This window comes from Schistocerca serialis, chromosome 6 (assembly GCF_023864345.2).
Source record: "Schistocerca serialis cubense isolate TAMUIC-IGC-003099 chromosome 6, iqSchSeri2.2, whole genome shotgun sequence".
NCBI classification, from domain to species: Eukaryota; Metazoa; Arthropoda; class Insecta; order Orthoptera; family Acrididae; genus Schistocerca; species Schistocerca serialis.
In genome coordinates, this window is record NC_064643.1 from 96,352,138 (window position 1) to 96,372,213 (window position 20,076).

Sequence of the window (20,076 nt, forward strand, 5' to 3'; positions counted from 1 at the left end):
TGCACTTTTCTTGACATATGAGACCCAGTGGGTTCCTGGACCACCTGCAACATCTAAATTCACAATTCCGCATTCATTAGTTCGCCACATGGTCTTTGATAATGTATCTCGCATAAAGACACCACGGAACCCTGGTATGTGGAGTTTTTCTTTAACAACCTTAAGCAGATCTTTATTCGTGAGTGCTAGATCGGGTAGAATAGCTAACAGGCTTTTCTATTTTTATTTATGAAGAGACCCAGTCATTTCTGGTACGGTTTCAAGTACAGACCCTTACCAATGGCTGCAGCTTCCGTGAGACGATTATGCCTTCTTGCCTCCTCTAATTGTGCTTGGATGTTTTGAGCATTCTTGACTGTTTTGGCTACAGCTGCAGCCCGTCCTGTGAGTGAGCCTACTGCCAACAGAGCTGCAAGGGCTGGAATGAGGAACGGAATAATTCTACCTGATGTCTTGGGTAAAGGTATAACGCGAGATGGTTTAATTGTACCCTTCTTGTTGTTGTTGTTCTTCTTCTTCTTACTAATCATTGCATGCTTAGCTGCACACATCGATGTGAGAATGCAGCTTTTCAGGCAGCCTGATGTCTTCTTCTTCTTCCCCAAAGCGGACCACACTGCTTTCATAATTCGTTTGAGATTCATCACTCCTAAGCCTAATTTAATTTTACCAAACATGATTTTATTATCAACGAATGCAGCCACACGTTGACCTATACCAAATCTTTTCTTCGTCCTATATCCTTGGCTCTCTCACAAGGGGAAGGCCTCAGACACGGCCAACCGATTCCGCTCAAATTTGGCAGGTCGCTTGCATTCAACCTAAAACGAAGGAATCTAAAATATTTTGGATCAACGCCCCCGAATTTTTGAGAAAATCATCCCTAAAGGTTACGACGAGCAATCGACTCAAAATTGGCGGGATCGATAGGTAATTGTAAATAGAGCATTTTTCACCATCAGGTATGGGGTCCGAAAACGCATACTTTTCCAGAAATTGAAGTACGAAACTTTTACAACTGCCGCTTCTGTACCCACATGATAAACGCGTTTCGCCGGCAGCACCGTTAGCACAACGGCTAAGGTAACTGGCTGGGACTCGGAAAACCCGGCTTCGAATCTCGAAGAAAGCTAGCGGGTGTTATTCTTTTCGTTTGTATTTTTCCGTATCTCAATTGATAGGGATAGGAGGGTTAATAAGGTAAGTAAATCAATAAAGAATGATAATAATAAGGTAGGCAAACTAATTTCCCAAACGCTGTGAGTTAGTAAATTATTAAACTTTTAAGCGTTGTCACATGAAAACAACTCCGAGTAAGAGTGCTGCAATTCCTCACGAGGGATCACAAATAGCCAACCGCGCGACGCTTGTTTACAGCGAGGCACGGGACAGAATGCACGCGGGGAGAGTTTGTTGCCCCGGGTGCCTCTTCGACATATCATAGTTGTGAACCTGGAAGAGTGAAGGTGTCCAGCACGAGCCTTATAGAAGGTGATCGGAAAGAGTTGTTTTCCGTCATCAGGCTGCCGCAAACCTCGCGATACATGTAGTGATTTTATGCGCCGAATGAAGTACGTTTTGTGAGTGAATACAGTGTTCTTCCGTAAGTAACACATGACGAGTACTGTATGTAGTTTGTAGTAATTAGCTTTTGTGTTTATGCCGTAGTAACTAGTTATTGTTTGTTGTGTCATATCTTTCAGCTGCATAATCTGAATAATGGAGGATGTACACCCTTCGACTAGCGCTGTAATATATACACTCCTGGAAATTGAAATAAGAACACCGTGAATTCATTGTCCCAGGAAGGGGAAACTTTATTGACACATTCCTGGGGTCAGATACATCACATGATCACACTGACAGAACCACAGGCACATAGACACAGGCAACAGAGCATGCACAATGTCGGCACTAGTACAGTGTATATCCACCTTTCGCAGCAATGCAGGCTGCTATTCTCCCATGGAGACGATCGTAGAGATGCTGGATGTAGTCCTGTGGAACGGCTTGCCATGCCATTTCCACCTGGCGCCTCAGTTGGACCAGCGTTCGTGCTGGACGTGCAGACCGCGTGAGACGACGCTTCATCCAGTCCCAAACATGCTCAATGGGGGACAGATCCGGAGATCTTGCTGGCCAGGGTAGTTGACTTACACCTTCTAGAGCACGTTGGGTGGCACGGGATACATGCGGACGTGCATTGACCTGTTGGAACAGCAAGTTCCCTTGCCGGTCTAGGAATGGTAGAACGATGGGTTCGATGACGGTTTGGATGTACCGTGCACTATTCAGTGTCCCCTCGACGATCACCAGTGGTGTACGGCCAGTGTAGGAGATCGCTCCCCACACCATGATGCCGGGTGTTGGCCCTGTGTGCCTCGGTCGTATGCAGTCCTGATTGTGGCGCTCACCTGCACGGCGCCAAACACGCATACGACCATCATTGGCACCAAGGCAGAAGCGACTCTCATCGCTGAAGACGACACGTCTCCATTCGTCCCTCCATTCACGCCTGTCGCGACACCACTGGAGGCGGGCTGCACGATGTTGGGGCGTGATCGGAAGACGGCCTAACGGTGTGCGGGACCGTAGCCCAGCTTCATGGAGACGGTTGCGAATGGTCCTCGCCGATACCCCAGGAGCAACAGTGTCCCTAATTTGGTGGGAAGTGGCGGTGCGGTCCCCTACGGCACTGCGTAGGATCCTACGGTCTTGGCGTGCATCCGTGCGTCGCTGCGGTCCGGTCCCAGGTCGACGGGCACGTGCACCTTCCGCCGACCACTGGCGACAACATCGATGTACTGTGGAGACCTCACGCCCCACGTGTTGAGCAATTCGGCGGTACGTCCACCCGGCCTCCCGCATGCCCACTATACGCCCTTGCTCAAAGTCCGTCAACTGCACATAAGGTTCACGTCCACGCTGTCGCGGCATGCTACCAGTGTTAAAGACTGCGATGGAGCTCCGTATGCCACGGCAAACTGGCTGACACTGACGGCGGCGGTGCACAAATGCTGCGCAGCTAGCTCCATTCGACGGCCAACACCGCGGTTCCTGGTGTGTCCGCTGTGCCGTGCATGTGATCATTGCTTGTACAGCCCTCTCGCAGTGTCCGGAGCAAGTATGGTGGGTCTGACACACCGGTGTCAATGTGTTCTTTTTTCCATTTCCAGGAGTGTAGTTCGGAGTCTGTCACAGGCGATGTCAAGCGGGAAGTTACCTACGCTGTGTTTTGGTTTGTAAAAGTGTCGAAGACAGATGCATTATCAATGCACTACCGGAAGCAGGCAGTTCTGTTTCTCGGCATTCGAGATTGATACGAGCGGCTATCGTGAGCGATTTTTGTAGCTGACGAACGAAATGACTTTTGTTGATACTGAAGTACTATACCACGAAGACGAAGCAGAAGGTGATTCAGTGGAAGACATCCCGACTAGTAAATCGCAAAATGGTCATAACACGTTGGAAATCTCCACGTCACTGGGAATATGTGCTTCATCTGTTCCCAACGAATATTACGAACCGTTTACTAAACGATTGAACTACGGCGCTATACCCCTTGAAGTAAAAGTAAAGGTGGTAGCGCTAGCGAGGAATCATCCAATTTGGAACTTAACAAACACTGCAAAGAGAATGGAGCAGCAATAGCCCCGAAAAGGAAGAAGGACTTGAAATTGTGGGAAAGTGATTTCGTTAAAGAAGGGAGAAGATACGACAAATACCAGGCGATAAATAAGTGGACATACGACCGATTTGTCGAATCTAGTTGTCGTAACGAGAATGTAACAACGAGGTTAAAAACTTTATTTTCAGGCTTCAGAATTCCAGTGTGCTTCTGGAAACCCAGCGGGAATTGCACAACCGCACGGATGCGATAACTATTCACAGCATAATTCCTAACCAACTTTCAGCACCGATTTTTCAGGCAATGATATCGTATGCGTGGTACGACTCAAACTTAATTCCCGAAAAAGACATATTTTTAAATGCAAACCAATTTTGTTTTCCGCCGAGTCTTCGAAAGGAACAGTGTAGCTGTCGAAAGATTGCATTCATTAGATGTTCTTGGTGCCGTGAGTATATTTGTTTCGAATGTTTATATGACAAGTACCATCCATCTAGTTGTTCGAAGAAACGTGAGGACATGTAATAGTGACTGGAAGAGCCATTGTAAAGTGACCTGGAGTAACATTTTAGTTGTTTACTATCCAAAGAGGTTTGAGAAACTTGTTTGCCTACCTTATTATTATCATTCGTTATTAACCCTACTATCCCTATCAATTGGGATATGGAAAAATACAAACGGGAAGAATAACACCCGGAGAGTTTCCTCGAGATTCGAACCCGGGTTCTCCGATTCCCAGCCAATTACCTTGGCCATTTCGCTAACGGCGCTGTCTGGGAAAATGCGTGTACAATGTGGATACAGAAGCGGCAATTGTAAAAGTTTCTTTCCTTGATTTCTGGAAAAGTTTGCGCTTGCGGACCCCATACTTAATGATGAAAAATGCTCTATTTACAATTACCTATCGATCCCTCCAATTTTGAGTCGATTGCTCGTCATGACCTTTAGGGATGATTTTCTCAAAATTGCGGGGGTGTTGACCCAAAAATCTTAGATTCCTTCGTTTTAGGTTCTGCACAAGCGACCTGCCAAATTTGAGCCGAATCGGTTGGCCGTGTCTGAGGCCTTCCCCTTGTCAGCTAAAATTCTATCTACGACGTGTCATGCTGGGAGATCTTTATTTGTGGCGTAGGCTTCGTCGAGTAAGTTAATACCACTATCGCCACGTGCCAAGCGTTTATGAAGCTTTGTTCCTGGTCCACAGAAGTTATATCCCGAAATGTGTAATTCAACTGATAATTTGTCGAGAATACCACCTTCACCTCTTATTATGGTGTGTCTCCTGTCATGCATTGTACACTATAGAGGTGATTGAGGTCTACGTATCCTGCTATACACTAATTCGTCAGCATCAGTCCAGCTGTTTCCTGATGAAGGAAATCCCAACCATTTAACTAGAGCTCTATTCCCACGATGTCTTATTACATGTTCGATGAGGAATACATCTGGTACAGAGCTCTTATGCAATTCCTCTGTGTAAAAGCATCCTGCAATTTCTTCACCCTTGCTATCCTCTAAGACAGGGCCGGCCAAACGCTGCACAGTGTGCAGACGTCCGGAAGTGCTGCACATGTGCGCACGTGTGCGACAGCGACATCTGTTATTAGACATGTGTCCTAAATGCACGGCGGCGGTTCCACTTCCCTGTGGTACAAGCAAGAGCGCAACATATCCAGTCTCGTTTACCCCTGGTGACCGTAACCTTAACAGCGAAGTACTGAGAAATTGCAAGTACTGTGAAAAAGCAAAGGACGGTTGATCTATGTTCTCAGTCGTTTAAAAATGACTGGGAACTGCAATTCTTTTTTGTTGCCGTTGGTGAAAACTCACAGTGTTTGCTGTGCCGCCGTATAATAGGCGTCCAGTGTAAGTTTTCAATTGAAAGAAATGGTTCAAATGGCTCTGAGTACTATGGGACTCAACTGCTGAGGTCATTAGTCCCCTAGAACTTAGAACTAGTTAAACCTAACTAACCTAAGGACATCACAAACATCCATGCCCGAGGCAGGATTCGAACCTGCGACCGTAGCGGTCTTGCGGTTCCAGACTGCAGCGCCTTTAACCGCACGACCACTTCGGCCGGCCAATTGAAAGACATTACAATACATATCACAAAGACGAATGTAGTATACTCAACAGTGAAGAACGGCAAGCAAAATTAAATGTCCTTCAGAAAATGGATGAGACACATCAACTCGATTTTACTGTACGTCAAAGTAACTGATACTTCGTGAACTCTTTGTTTCTTGTGTTACATTTATGTCTGTTTTACTGTACGCTGTACAATGTACTGTTTTCAATTTTCCAGAGTGACAACCACACTAAATCTTCACTGCGAGCAAGTTTTAAAATCGCATTAAGAATTGCACAATCTGGGAAACCCTTTTCCGAAGGGGAGTTTGTGAAAAGGTGTCTGATTGATGCTGCAGAACTTGTGTGTCCCACGAACGTTAGCAGGTTTCAAGAAATCAGTCTATCCAAACAAACAGTGACAAGACATATCAGTGCTATGGCCGGCGATCTGCACAGGCAGCTAATAAATAAGGCTAAATACTTTGTTGCTTTCTCTGTTGCGCTCGATGAAGCAACAGATCTTACAGATTTTTTTTTCTTTTTTTCTTTATTGTATTTCAATTCCCCATCGGGGCGGGCTGGCAGCAGCATATGCGCTGCTCTTCAGCCGAAAGACATAGAACAAACGATAGAAGACATTTAAAAATAGCAAAGGAGAGAATATGGTGAACATAGATTAAAAAAAGGGGGAACATCATGGAAGGCAATAGACTTAAAAACGGGGTGACTGTAAAATGGAGATAAAACAGTTTAAAAATGTTACAGATACAGCCCAGGTTGTTGTATACATACGAGGTGTCGATGACGCACTTTGTGTAAGAGAGGAGCGACATCTGTGCGCAGAAACATGCACTACCTGAACGCTGACGGCTGCGGCGTGCACGCTGTGACCCGGAAGTTGCACATGTGCAAGAGCACCGCACGCGTGCAGAGTTTCTGGCCGGACCTGCTCTAAGATATATGCTCGGGGGTTCGTTCTCTGCACTTTGGATACTGTGAATATTTCAGCTGATCAGTTTGGTAAGTACGATTTCTCAAATGTAGTCTTGTGCTTTGGAATACGTAGTAAGTCACCTACATTAAACCTTTGTTTGCGTGGATCCAACATTTTAATACGGAAATGCACCGACTCCATGAGTGAATTGTCATGAACATCAATCGGTCTCTTTTTTTATTGTACTATGTTTGGTTCGACTATACCCTGCTATTATCTGTGGTAGGATATCCGTCCACTTGTACGAACCACGAAGATTAAATCGCTTCCACATTTGAGCTTTCACTGTTCTGTTCAGACGCTCCACAATAGTCGCTTTCAGGTGGGTAAACGTTGAGTAGTGGTGTATTCCGTACCACTCCATAACAGTCTTGAAATGTTCATTGTAAAACTCCCCGCCACGATCGGTTTGAAGGTTGTCTGGACATAGATTTGTTCCTCTTTGCAGCAAACGCTCGAACACTGCAGTAACATCTCTCCCTGTCTATTTTTTCACAGGTAATGCCCATGCGGGTTTAGAGTATGTACCAATGACCATTACAATATACTTGAAACCTTTATTCTCACGGTTGTACAGACCCACATCCACAAGATCCACCTGCCATAAGTCATCCAGTCCTTTAGTCTTCACATGTCTGCGAGGGTATGTTCTGCTTGCTGGTTTGTGCAGCACCTGAACTACTGTTTCCATAATTACTATTATAATTCGATGATTCTTCATTCTCTAAGTTCTGAAATTATTGAGACAACCTCTTTCGAATGTGCTGTGTTACCCGCTGCAGCCAAAGCCATCAACAGCCGAAGTCTATCTATTAGTTCATATGCCTCATTGTAATATATATACTGGCGGGATGGGGGGGGGGGGGGGGGGGAGGGGGTTGCTGCTCACTGCTCACTCGTTTATGTTGAATGTCAAGACCTTCACCAAAGTTTTGGGTTTGCTCATTCAGTAAAGGTAGTATACTGCTAGTGTATTTAGAGTTTTGTGTGCTTTTCAGTGTTTCGTCTGCATTCTTATATACTTCAGTAAACTGTAGTATTTCTCCATACACCTTGCGATCACTGCTAGTGAATTTTAAGCTTTTTAAGGCTCTTAGGAAGATGAATGTCATTAAGCCAGGTGTTCTTTTAAACTCTTTATCCCCGATCCGTATTATGCTATCAGTTAAACTTATAGATTGAGAGCCGACTATGTACGGTCTCTCTTGCTGACACCAAATGAGTAGTAGGACAACAACGCCGCCAGCCCATTTTATTAGTGCAGGATGCCTGTATCAAGGGCAAGTACGCACTCAGAGGCAAACCTGTTGTTCTCCTTTGATTGACAGGTACTTAACCTATTACTCTCCTCTGATTGACAAGTACTTAACCTATTGTTCGCCTTTGATTGATAGGTACTCAACCTATTGTTCTGCTAAAAGGATCCTTCCTTTTGATTGACAGGCACTTAACCTACTGTTCCCCTGCCCCCTCCCCCCAATTTGCATAATGCAAACATGTTGCATAATGTAATGTTTGGCACTGTACTCCGCATGTCTTAACCTAATGTTTGGGCCTTTGTCAGCACTTAACCTATTGTTCTGTTAAGTGGTTTTCCATTCACCTCCATTTCCTTAAACTATTGTAGCGCCTTTGATGCGAAATTAAATAATTAGTTATGTCCTCCCACCATTTTCTGGTACACTTTTCGAATTTCACATGCTTTTTTACGCCATTTCTGGCGCATTCTTCTTTGTCACCCATCCCCTTAAACTTTACACAAAAATTATGCAAATTAACCTAGTGTTCTGCACTTAACCTGCTGTTCTGCTCCATGCGACCCACTCACGCACACCCTCTCCTTAACTATTGTACCACTAACACCATAATGATGTAAAAAATTTGTGCAAATTGATTAAATCGAAATTCTTCACATGTATTGGGTAGGTTTTCTTAATTTGCAGTATCCTTTTGGTTGGTCAAATCGATGGAATATAGTTTATACAAAAGATCGCTAGTAAAAAACACATCCAGCCACCCAACACCCAATGCCGACACTGGAGTCCGGATGTATCGGCGGGCCCCATGAAGTGGCGAGGTGGCCGCCAGCAGCCTAGCGATGCACAGGTGCCCATTTGGGTTCCTCAAGCATGAGGCGGCAGCATCTCTTTCATACTTGGCACCTGACAAATTCATATCGAAATATGTGATCATCTAGACACCGTTGCTGATGTGACCAGATGGGAGTGATGAGCTATTTGCAGAGCGCAGATGCTCCAAGGGTGCGTGCACATCGACACTGCTGCAAGCCACCACCGGACGCAGGCCAGTGCGAGCCATCGCTCTCACGCCACTGCTGCCTACAGTTAGAGTTCTTCAACTGTTATACTGATGTCACAGAACTCCAAGGCGCACTCACGCCAGTCCCATATGTGAGATGCCTCTGGGCAGCACTTGTGTTTACCGTTGCTTACGCAATACCTGCAGATACTGACATCACAGAGTAGCACAGGGTGCATTGTTCCTAGCGATCCTAATGGGACATGCGAGCTGCATCTAACCATACATGCATACCCAGTGTGGCTGACGCATTGCGCAAAATGTTCATCTTGCTATCAATGTATGCGTCAGAAACGTTAAACGTTCTGTGCACACTCGCGAAAACACCGTTAATCTAAAAGCATTCTTGTTGTTTGGAAAGAGAGCACTCTCTAACCACAGATGGGGGGAAATCAGATCAATTACCCAAACAGTATTCGAAGCACTGTCTTACAGAAGAGAAAAAAATGGTCGGAATTTTCGGTATCCTTCAGGTACAGGTCTGGAAATGTTCTAATGCCACTTTGGCGGAGGAGAGGATGAGTGACAGCATCCCCACCAGAGCTGGATGGTCTGCTTCAACTTGTCTTTGAACCCTTGCTTTCTCAGAACTTTCTGTACATACCTTGACTCCGTGTTGTTCGAATCAGTTTGTAGACGCTCCTACGTCCCAGCGCAAAGGATGTCTTGTGAATGAGTAGAGCATTATGATTGTATTTTGTACAGATCACCATATTCCACCGACAATTTAATCCTGCAAAGTGACCTATAGATCGTGAAATATGGAAAGACTCTCATTCAATTACACTGCTCTCCCACTGAGGCTAGGAGCTTGAATATTAGAGTGTGAAACGGATCTCCAACCCAGCAATATTATCACCGCATACCCTGTCGATGTAGTAAACATACAATTTGTATCCTGTGCCATACAAAATCAGCCCTTTTACATAATTCATACATCTACCACAAAGACAGACAGCACCGTATACACTACTCGCAGCACTGGATATTTCCCTGCAAGGTCGGATGTCATCCACCCTCGACTGGTGACCAGAGCGCCCTCAGCAGACTGAAGTCACTCTCAGAACTGTTCTACAAATTTGGGCTCATTCCTCCTTGGCACAAACGTGTTACTGTTTCTGGTCCGAACCTGCTTGCTTGCTTGCTTTTTCTACGCCCATCTCCAGACTCTGTGATTACAAGAACACATGTATTTTCGCATGGTTTGCCATAATATTATACCATTTTCGCGGTACTTCTCGATATCAAGCAGTATCCTACCGATCGCTCCCGCAACCTAATCCGAAGATATAGACTGGAAATTATTTCTCTACAGACCTGAAACTTTCAGCTACGTGGGGGGGTGCTGTAAATCATTGACTAACTAGAAACGTGTCACGTCTGCGAAGACATTTACGGGGAAACTTGAAAAAAATAGAGAAACTGATATTTCCACTCACGAATACCGATGTCATCCCTCTAATTTACAAGGTCAAACAACATGTTTCTCATGTCTAGAGAACCGGCAAACATGTCTTCCACCTGCTAGATGCACACATTACAGTCTATCTTCTCTCAACTAATTACAGACACGAAATCTGCAGAAGCAGTCAACCGAACACTTTACATTGGTGGGAATAATGGTCCAGTGCAAACACATGTCCATATTCAATCTTCACAAATTTCCACACGATCACGAAAGCTATCCAATACAAATTAAGTAACCGAGCGAGGTGGCGCAGTGGTAAGACACTGGACTCGCATTCGGGAGGACGACGGTTCAATCCCGCGTCCGGCCATCCTGATTTAGGTTTTCCGTGATTTCCCTCAATCACTCCAGGCAAATGCCGGGATGGTTCCTCTGAAAGGGCACGGCCGACTTCCTTCCCCATCCTTCCCTAATCCGATGAGACCGATGACCACGCTGTCTGGTCTCCTTCCCCAAAACCAACCAACCAACCAACAAATTAAGTATTATTCGCTATTCGGTCGTCTAGAGGACAACACAGTTAAGTCATCTACATTCCTAAGCAGGCCTCTCCATTCAGATAGCTCCTACTGTTAATGGGAAATGTGAATCATTCCCGTCACTGGAGCTGCATGCCAAGCATACACAGATAGAATCATCATCCTAAGAAATCGGTCACATATATATTTTAGCAGTGTACTTGCAACTAAATGTTACGATTGCAGTCTCAGTTGAATGACATTCAACAATGAGCGAAGTATCGGAAATACACCATGTTGACGGCTGTGGCTCTGGAAATAGAAATATCAGATCCATTCTTATGACTTGACATACTCTTCCCTTTGCTATCACAGTACTCGTCGTCAAATCCATACCTTCCTTACGAATGTACATAGTCTTTTCCTTTGCACATGTCAGAACACAAACATACTTTATAAGCCTGATACTCAGGCGAACCTATCATGCATCCCCTACTACTAAGTATAATACTTTGTCAATAACTGATCGCTGGCGATACGAAATAATACTGACCAAAAATCAACCATTGGTGGACATGGTTCATAAGTTTTTCTTGCGAGTGGTACCACTGTGTCTTAGAAAGAGAGGCTTAATCGTCTTACAAACCACCCGATGTTAAAAAACCTGATCCCAACAGCTACTGTATGATACTGTCTTGGTTCTACATGTGCATGCAAGTATCCATGTTAAAAGCTATATCGGCTTTATAAATCCACATATGGCATTACCTACAAAACAAGTGGTTTTTCCAGACAAATACTGAGATGGTGATCGCCAGAGTGTATATTATCAGACCACCAGTCAGGTAGCATGTAGCCCATGATACAACCTCATCATAAAATCGCTGAATTTTGAAAGTGATCCTGCTAAGGAATGTGGTATGAAGCCGCTATTTACACCCCCGCATGCCTCCGCCACTAGATATTTCTCCTGTATGTTTATCGTATTCTATCTTGATACCATGTCAGAGGTTCTGTGATATATCCACTGACTTATAGGTGATTACTGATTGAGAAGGATCACAAACAGTAGTAGATGGTGTGCAGATTGTGGTCATAAGAAATTTACACTAGTTTTTCAGACCTCTAGTGCTACGTTATCCACTAGAAATGATGTCTATGATTTGGAATCAAGTCTTCCCATTCCACCACGTACCTGCGTCGGATCCTATGGAGAGGTCTTTTAATGATTATTTCCACAAGTGAATCATATTTCTGGCACTCTCATATCTTGAAACGAGTCACCTTTCTCGAACCTATCTGCTACAGGCTCCATGCTGACATATCTCCAAGACACTCAACACTCAAACCTCTATTAGCTTTAACTCATGCACTGCTGCCACATAACTGTAACCCCACACCCTCACACTGACGATGTGATACAGAAATTGTTTCACGATTGCATACCACAGGCTCCCTGCCAACGTATCTCCAAGAGATTAATATCAACTTTATGACTCTTGTATCTTGTAACTGATGCAACGCTGCGACTTTACTGTAGTCACTGTACCCTCGCACTGATGATGCAACACAGAAACTGGTTCATGATTGCATTCTATAGAATCCCTGCCGACGTACCTCCAAGAGAGTAATACCACATTGAGGTCCCTAGTAGCTTGTAACTGACGCACTGATGCCAGTTTACTGTAGTTGCCGCACCTTATACTGACGATGCCATACAAACATTGCTTCGCGATTGCATGCTACAGGCTACCTGCTGACGAATCTTCAACAGACTAATACCGACCTCAGGACTCTAGTAACTTGTAACTGAGTCGCCGCTCCCACTTTACTGTGATTCCCACGCCTTCAGTCGCGGGGTTGTCGTGAAGGAAAGCGCAGCGGGACCCACGGAGCGGCCGGCGAACAACACAAACGGGAGAGGACGGACACAAGGAACGAATGACAACCGAGCGAGAGCTTACGAACGGCAACAACAAGCAACAAACAACAGAGTCACAAGAAAATCTCACAAATCAATCACGTTCACTCGTACACCGAACAAAGTAACGTAAATAAGCTGTCTGAGGGAGATGTCGATAGACGCACGCAAAGATTAGACTCACTGGCTGAGCGAGAGGCAGGCGCCTAAATACATTATCGGAGACGCTCCTATTGGCCGCTTTGACCACGTGTTCCACCGTGGCGCCCTCACATTTAACGTGGGCCAGGAGGCTCGCCGCCACGGCTGACACCGTGACGGTGCAGAGGCCACTAGAGTCTCCGACGCAGGACCCGCAGCGCACGGTACCAGACTCACACTGATGATGCGACAAAGGAATTGCTTGGCGATTGAATGTTACAGGCTCCCTGCCGACGTATTTTCAAGAGACTAATACCATCCTCAGGCCTCTAGTAGTTGTATCTGATACACTGCTGACACTTTACAGTAGTCCCCGCATTTTCACACTGATGTTGCAAAATAGAAATTGCTTCGCGATTTCATACAACAGGCTGGCCTGTAACCTAACTCCAGGAGACTCATAACGCTATCAGGTCACTAATAGCTTGTAACTGATGCACCGCCGCCACCTTACTGTGATCTCCACAACCTCACACTGACAATGCGACACAGAAATTGATTCGTGATTCTGTAGTAGAGGTTCCCTGCTGGTGAATCTCCAAGAGGTCTCTAGTCCCACATGTCTCCAGTAGCTTGTAACTGAGCCACCACTGCCACTTTACTGTAGTCCCCACACCCTCACACTGACGATGCGAAACACAAATCGCTTCGCAGCTGCATACTACAGGTACCCTCAGGACGTATCCATAAGTGACTAAATCCTCCATCAAGTCCCTGGTAGATTGTAACTAATATATTGCTGCCACTTAACTGTAGTCACCACACCCTCACACTGACGATGCGACAAAGAAATTACTTCGCGATTGCATACTAAGGCTCTTTGTCAATGTATCTCCAAGAGACTAATAGCCCCCGCCCCCCCTCAGGACTATAGTAGTTTGTAACTGAAGCACTGCTGCCACTCTACTGTGATCCCCGCACCCTCACACTGACGTTGCAATACAGAAATTGCGTCGCGATTGAAAACTACAAGCTATACACCGACTTCTCTCCAAGCGAAACGAGACTACGGTGACCGGATCAGACTCCTCCTGGGAGTCAAGTGGTGGTGGTGGTGGTGATTAGTGTTTAACGTCCCGTCGACAACGAGGTCATTAGAGACGGAGCGCAAGCTCGGGTGAGGGAAGGATGGGGAAGGAAATCGGCCGTGCCCTTTCAAAGGAACCATCCCGGCATTTGCCTGAAGCGATTTAGGGAAATCACGGAAAACCTAAATCAGGATGGCCGGAGACGGGATTGAACCGTCGTCCTCCCGAATGCGAGTCCAGTGTGCTAACCACTGCGCCACCTCGCTCGGTGGGAGTCAAGTAGCTTGCTTCCAATGCACATCTGCCAGTCTACAGTAACGTTTGCACCTTCACATTGACGATGCAACAGATAAATTGGGTCGCGATTTAGTAGTACAGGCTCCATGTCGACTTCTCTCCAAGCGACTAACGCGGCTACAGTCACCGTATGGAATTTCTCCTGGGAGTCAAATAGTTTGTTTCCGATGCACCACTGCCAGTTTACTGTAACCCTCGCACCCTCGCACTGACCATGCAACAGAAATATTGCGTGACGATTGAATACTACAGGCCCCATGCCGACTTCTCTCTAAGCGAATAACGCGGCTACGGTCACCGAGTGGTACTTCTCCTGGGAGTCAAGTAACTTGTTTCCGATGCACCACTGCCAGTTTACTGTAACTGTCGCAACCTCACAATGACAACCCAATACAGAAATTTCGTTGCGAATGAATACTACAGGCTCCATTGTATCTTCTCTCCAAGTGACTTATGTGGCCACGATTACACTATGGGACTACGCCTGCGAGACAAGTATATTGTTTCCGATGCACCACCGCAATATTACTGCAACCCTCGCGCCCTCACATTGACGATGCAACACAAAAATTGCGTCGCACCTGAAAACTATGGGCTCAATGATGACTTCTCTCCAGGCGACTGGCATGCCAACAGTTTCGGTAAGGAACGTACCCTGAGACTCAAGTAGCGTCTTTCTGACGCACCCTGACAGTTTATTTTAACCCTCACACACTGCCATTGACCATGCATCACTGAAATTGTTTCGTGATTGAATACTACAGCCGCCATGGCGACTTCTCTGCATGTGACTAACGTGGCTACAGTCTCCTTATGGAATGTCCCCTGGGAGTCAAGTGGCGTCTTATCAGTGCAACACTGCCAGTTTATTGAAACCCTGCACCCTCACATTGACCAGGCAACACAGAAATTATGTAGGTATTGAAAACTACAGGCTCCATGCGACTTATCTCCAGGTACCCTCGTGGATACAGTCTGTATGGAACGACCTCTGAAAGTCACGTAGCTTGTTTCCGATGCACTCTCGCAGTTTATTGTATTCCTTGCACCCTGACATTGACCATGCATCTGAGAAATAGCTTCGTCACTGGATTCTACAGGCTCCATGTCGACTTCTCTCAAAGTGTTAACGCGTCTACAGTCTCCGTATGCTTCGTCCTCAGGGAGCCAAGTAGCTAGTTTCCGATGCAACACTGCCAGTTTATGGTAAAACTCGCACCCTCACATTGGCCATGCAACACAGAAATTGCGTCGCGATTGAAAACTACAGGCTGCAAGCCGTCTTCTCTCCAAGCGAATAATGGGGCTACAGTCTCCGTATGGAACGCCAGCTGGCAATCAAGTAGCGTCTTTCCGATGCAATATTGCCAGTTTATATTAACGTTCGCACCCTATCATTGATTGTGCAACACAGAAATTGCTACTTGATTGAATACTACAGTCTCCATGCCGACTTCTACCCATGAAAATAAAGCATCTACAGTTTTTGTATGGAACGTCCCCTGGATCAAGTAACAACTTTACGATGGAATATCGCCACTTTATTGTAGCCCCAGCACCCTTACATTCACCATAAAACACAGAAATTGCATCGCGATTGAAGACTACTGACTTCATGCCGACTTGCTCCAAGGCGACTAACAGCTACAGTCTCCATATAGAACGTAGCCTTACACTCAAGTAGTGTCTTTCCGATGCAAGTCTGCCACTTTATTTTAACCCTCGAAATCTAACATTGACCATGCAACACAGAAATTGCATCGCGATTGAAAACTACAGTCTCCATGTCGACTTCTCTAAAGGCGACTAACGGCTACAGCATTCGTATCGCACTAAGCGTGAGATTCAAGTAGCGTCTTTTCGATGTAACTCTTCCACTTCATTCTAAACACTGAAATCTAACATTGACCTTGCAACACAGAAATTGCATCGCGATTGAAAACTACAGTCCCCATGTCGACTTTTCTCAAAGCGGCTAATGGCTACAGCCTCCGTATCGATTTAAGAGTCAGACCAGAGTAGCGTCTTTCCGACGTAATTCTGACACTTCATAGCAACCCCCGAAATCTCACACTGACCATGCCACACAAAAATTGCATCGCGATTGAAAACTACGGTCTCCATTTCGACTTCTCTCAAGATACAGCCTCCGTATCGAACTAAGCCTGAGACCCAATTAGCGTCTTTCCAACGTAACTCTGACACTTTACTGTAACCCTCGAAATCTAACATTGACCATGCAACACCGAAATTGCAGCGTGTTTTGAAAACTACACTCTCCATGTCGACTTCTCTCAAGGCGACTAACGGCTACAGTCTCCGTACCCAACTAAGCCTGAGACCCAAGTAGCGTCTTTCCGACGTAACTCTGCCACTTTATTCTAACTCTCGAAATCTAACATTGATCATTCAACACAGAAAGTGCATCACGATTGAGCACTACAGTCTCCATGTCGACTTCTCTCAAGACATCTAACAGCAACAGTCTTCGTATCGAACTAAGCGAGAGACTCAAGTAGCGTCTTTCCGATGTAACTCTGCCACTTTATTGTGTTGTTGTTGTTGTGATCTTCAGTGCTGAGACTGGTTTGATGCAGCTCTCCATGCTACTCTATCCTGTGCAAGCTCCTTCATCTCCCAGTATCCACTGCAGCCTACATCCTTCTGAATCTGCTTAGTGTATTCATCTCTTTGTCTCCCTCAACGATTTTTACCTTCCACGCTCCCCGCCTGTACTGAATTGGTGATCCCTTTATATCTGAGAGCCGTCCGGGGTGGCCGAGCGGTTCTAAGCGCTACAGTCTGGAACCGCGCGACCGCTACGGTCGCATGTTCGAATCCTGCCTCGGGCATGGATGTGTGTGATGTCCTTAGGTTAGTTAGGTTTAAGTAGTTCTAAGTTCTTAGGGACCTTACAAGTTAAGTCCCATAGTGCTCAGAGCCATTTGAACCATTTTTTTGATACCTGAGAACATGTCCTATCAACGGATTCATTCTTCTGGTCAAGTTGTGCCACAAACTCCTCTTCTTCCCAATTCTATTCAACACCTCTTCATTAGTTATGTGACCTACCCATCTAATATTCAGCATTCTTCTGTAGCACCACATTTCGAAAGCTTCTATTCTCTTCTTGTCCAAACTATTTATCGTCCATGTTTCACTTCCATACATGGCTACACACCAAATAAATACTTTCAGAAGCGACTTCCTGACACTTAAATCTATACTCGATGTTAACAAATTTCTCTTCTTCAGAAACGCTTTCCTTGCCATTGCCAGTCTACATTTTATATCCTCTCTACTTCGACCATCATCAGTTATTTTGCTTCCCAAATAGCAAAACTCCTTTACTACTTTAAGTGTCTCATTTCCTAACCTAATTCCTCAGCATCACACGACTTAATTCGACTACATTCCATTATCCTTGTTTTGCTTTTGTTGATGTTCATCTTATACCCTACTTTCAGGACACTGTCCATTCCGTTCAACTGCTCTTCCAAGTTCTTTGCTGTCTCTGACAGAATTACAATCTCATCGGCGAACCTCAAACTTTTTATTTCTTTTCCGTGGATTTTAATACCTACACCAAACTTTTCTTGGTTGCTCAATATACAGATTGAATAGCATCGGGGAGAGGCTACGACCCTGTCTCACTCCCTTCCTAACCACTGCTTCCCTTTTATGTCCCTCGACTCTTATAACTGCCATCTGCTTTCTGTACAAATTGTAAATAGCCTTTCGCTCCCTGTATTTTACCCCTGCCACCTTCAGAATTTGAAAGAGAGTATTCCAGTCAACAGTGTAAAAAGCGTTCTCTAAGTCTACAAATGCTAGAAACGTAGGTTTGCCTTTTCTTAATCTTTCTTCTAAGATAAGTCGTAGGGTCAGTATTGCCTCACGTGTTCCAACATTTCTACGGAATCCAAACTGATCTTCCCCAAGGTCGGCTTCTACCAGTTTTTCCATTCGTCTGTAAAGAATTCGTGCTAGTATTTTGCAGCTGTGACTTATTAAACTGATAGTTCGGTAATTTTCACATCTGTGAACACCTGCTTTATTTGGGATTGGAATTATTATATTTTTCTTGAAGTCTGAGGGAATATCGCCTGTCTCATACATCTTGCTCACCAGATGGTAGAGTTTTGTCAGGACTGGCTCTCCCGAGGCTGTCAGTAGTTCTAATGGAATGTTGTCTACTCCCGGGGCCTTGTTTCGACTCAGGTCTTTTAGTGCTCTGTCAAACTCTTCACGCAGTATCGTATCTCCCATTTCATCTTCATCTACCTCCTCTTCCATTTCCATAATATTGTCCTCAAGAACATTGCCCCTGTATAGACCCTCTATATACTCCTTCCACCTTTCTGCTTTCCCTTCTTTGCTTGGAACTGGGTTTCCATCTGAGCTCCTGATATTCATGCAAGTGGTTCTCTATTCTCCAAAGGTCTTCTTAATTTTCCTGTAGGCAGTATCTATCTTACCCCTCGGGAGATAAGCCTCTATATCCTTACATTTGTCCTCTAGCCATCCCTGCTTAGCCATTTTGCACTTCCTGTCGGTCTCATTTTTGAGACGTTTGTCTTCCTTTTTGCCTGATTCACTTACTGCATTTTTGTATTTTATCCTTTCATCAATTGCATTCGGTATCTGTTTTGTTACCCAAGGATTTCTACTAGCCCTCATGTTCTTACCTACTTGATCCTCTGCTGCCTTCACTATTTCATCGCTCAAAGCTTGCCATTCTTCTTCTACTGTATTTCTTTCCTCTATTCCTGTCAATTGTTCCCTTATGCTCTCCCTGAAACTCTGTACAACCTCTGGTTCTTTCAGTTTATCCAGGTCCCATCTCCTTAAATTCCCACCTTTTTGCAGTGTCTTCAGTTTTAATCTACAGTTCATAACCAATAGATTGTGGTCAGAGTCCACATCTGCCCCTGGAAATGTCTTACAATTTAAAACCTGGTTCCTAAATCTCTGTCTTACCATTATATAATCTATCTGAAACCTTCTAGTATCTCGAGGGTTCTTCCATGTATACAACCTTCTTTCATGATTCTTGAACCAAGTGTTAGCTATGATTAAGTTATGCTCTGTGTAAAATTCTACCAGGCGGCTTCCTCTTGCATTTCATAGCCCCAATCCATATTCACCTACTACGTTTCCTTCTCTTCCTTTTCCTACTGTCGAATTCCAATCACCCATGAGTATTAAATTTTCGTCTCCCTTCACTATCTGAATAATTTCTTTTTCTCATCATACATTTCATCAATTTCTTCATCATCTGCAGAGCTAGTTGGCATATAAACTTGTACTACTGTAGTAGGCGTGGGTTACGTGTCTATCTTGGCCACAATAATGCGTTCACTATGCTGTTTGTAGCAGCTTATCCGTACACCAATTTTTTTATTCATTATTAAACGTACTCCTGCATTACCCCTATTTGATTTTGTATTTATAACCCTGTATTCACCTGACCAAAAGTCTTGTTCCTCCTGCCACCGAACTTCACTAATACCCACTATATCTAACTTTAACCTATCGATTTCCCTTTTTAAATTTTCTAACCTATTTGCCCGATTAAGGGATCTGACATTCCACGCTCCGATCCGTAGAACGCCAGTTTTCATTCTTCCGATACCGACGTCCTCTTGAGTAGTCCCCGCCCGGAGATCCGAATGGGGGACTATTCCCC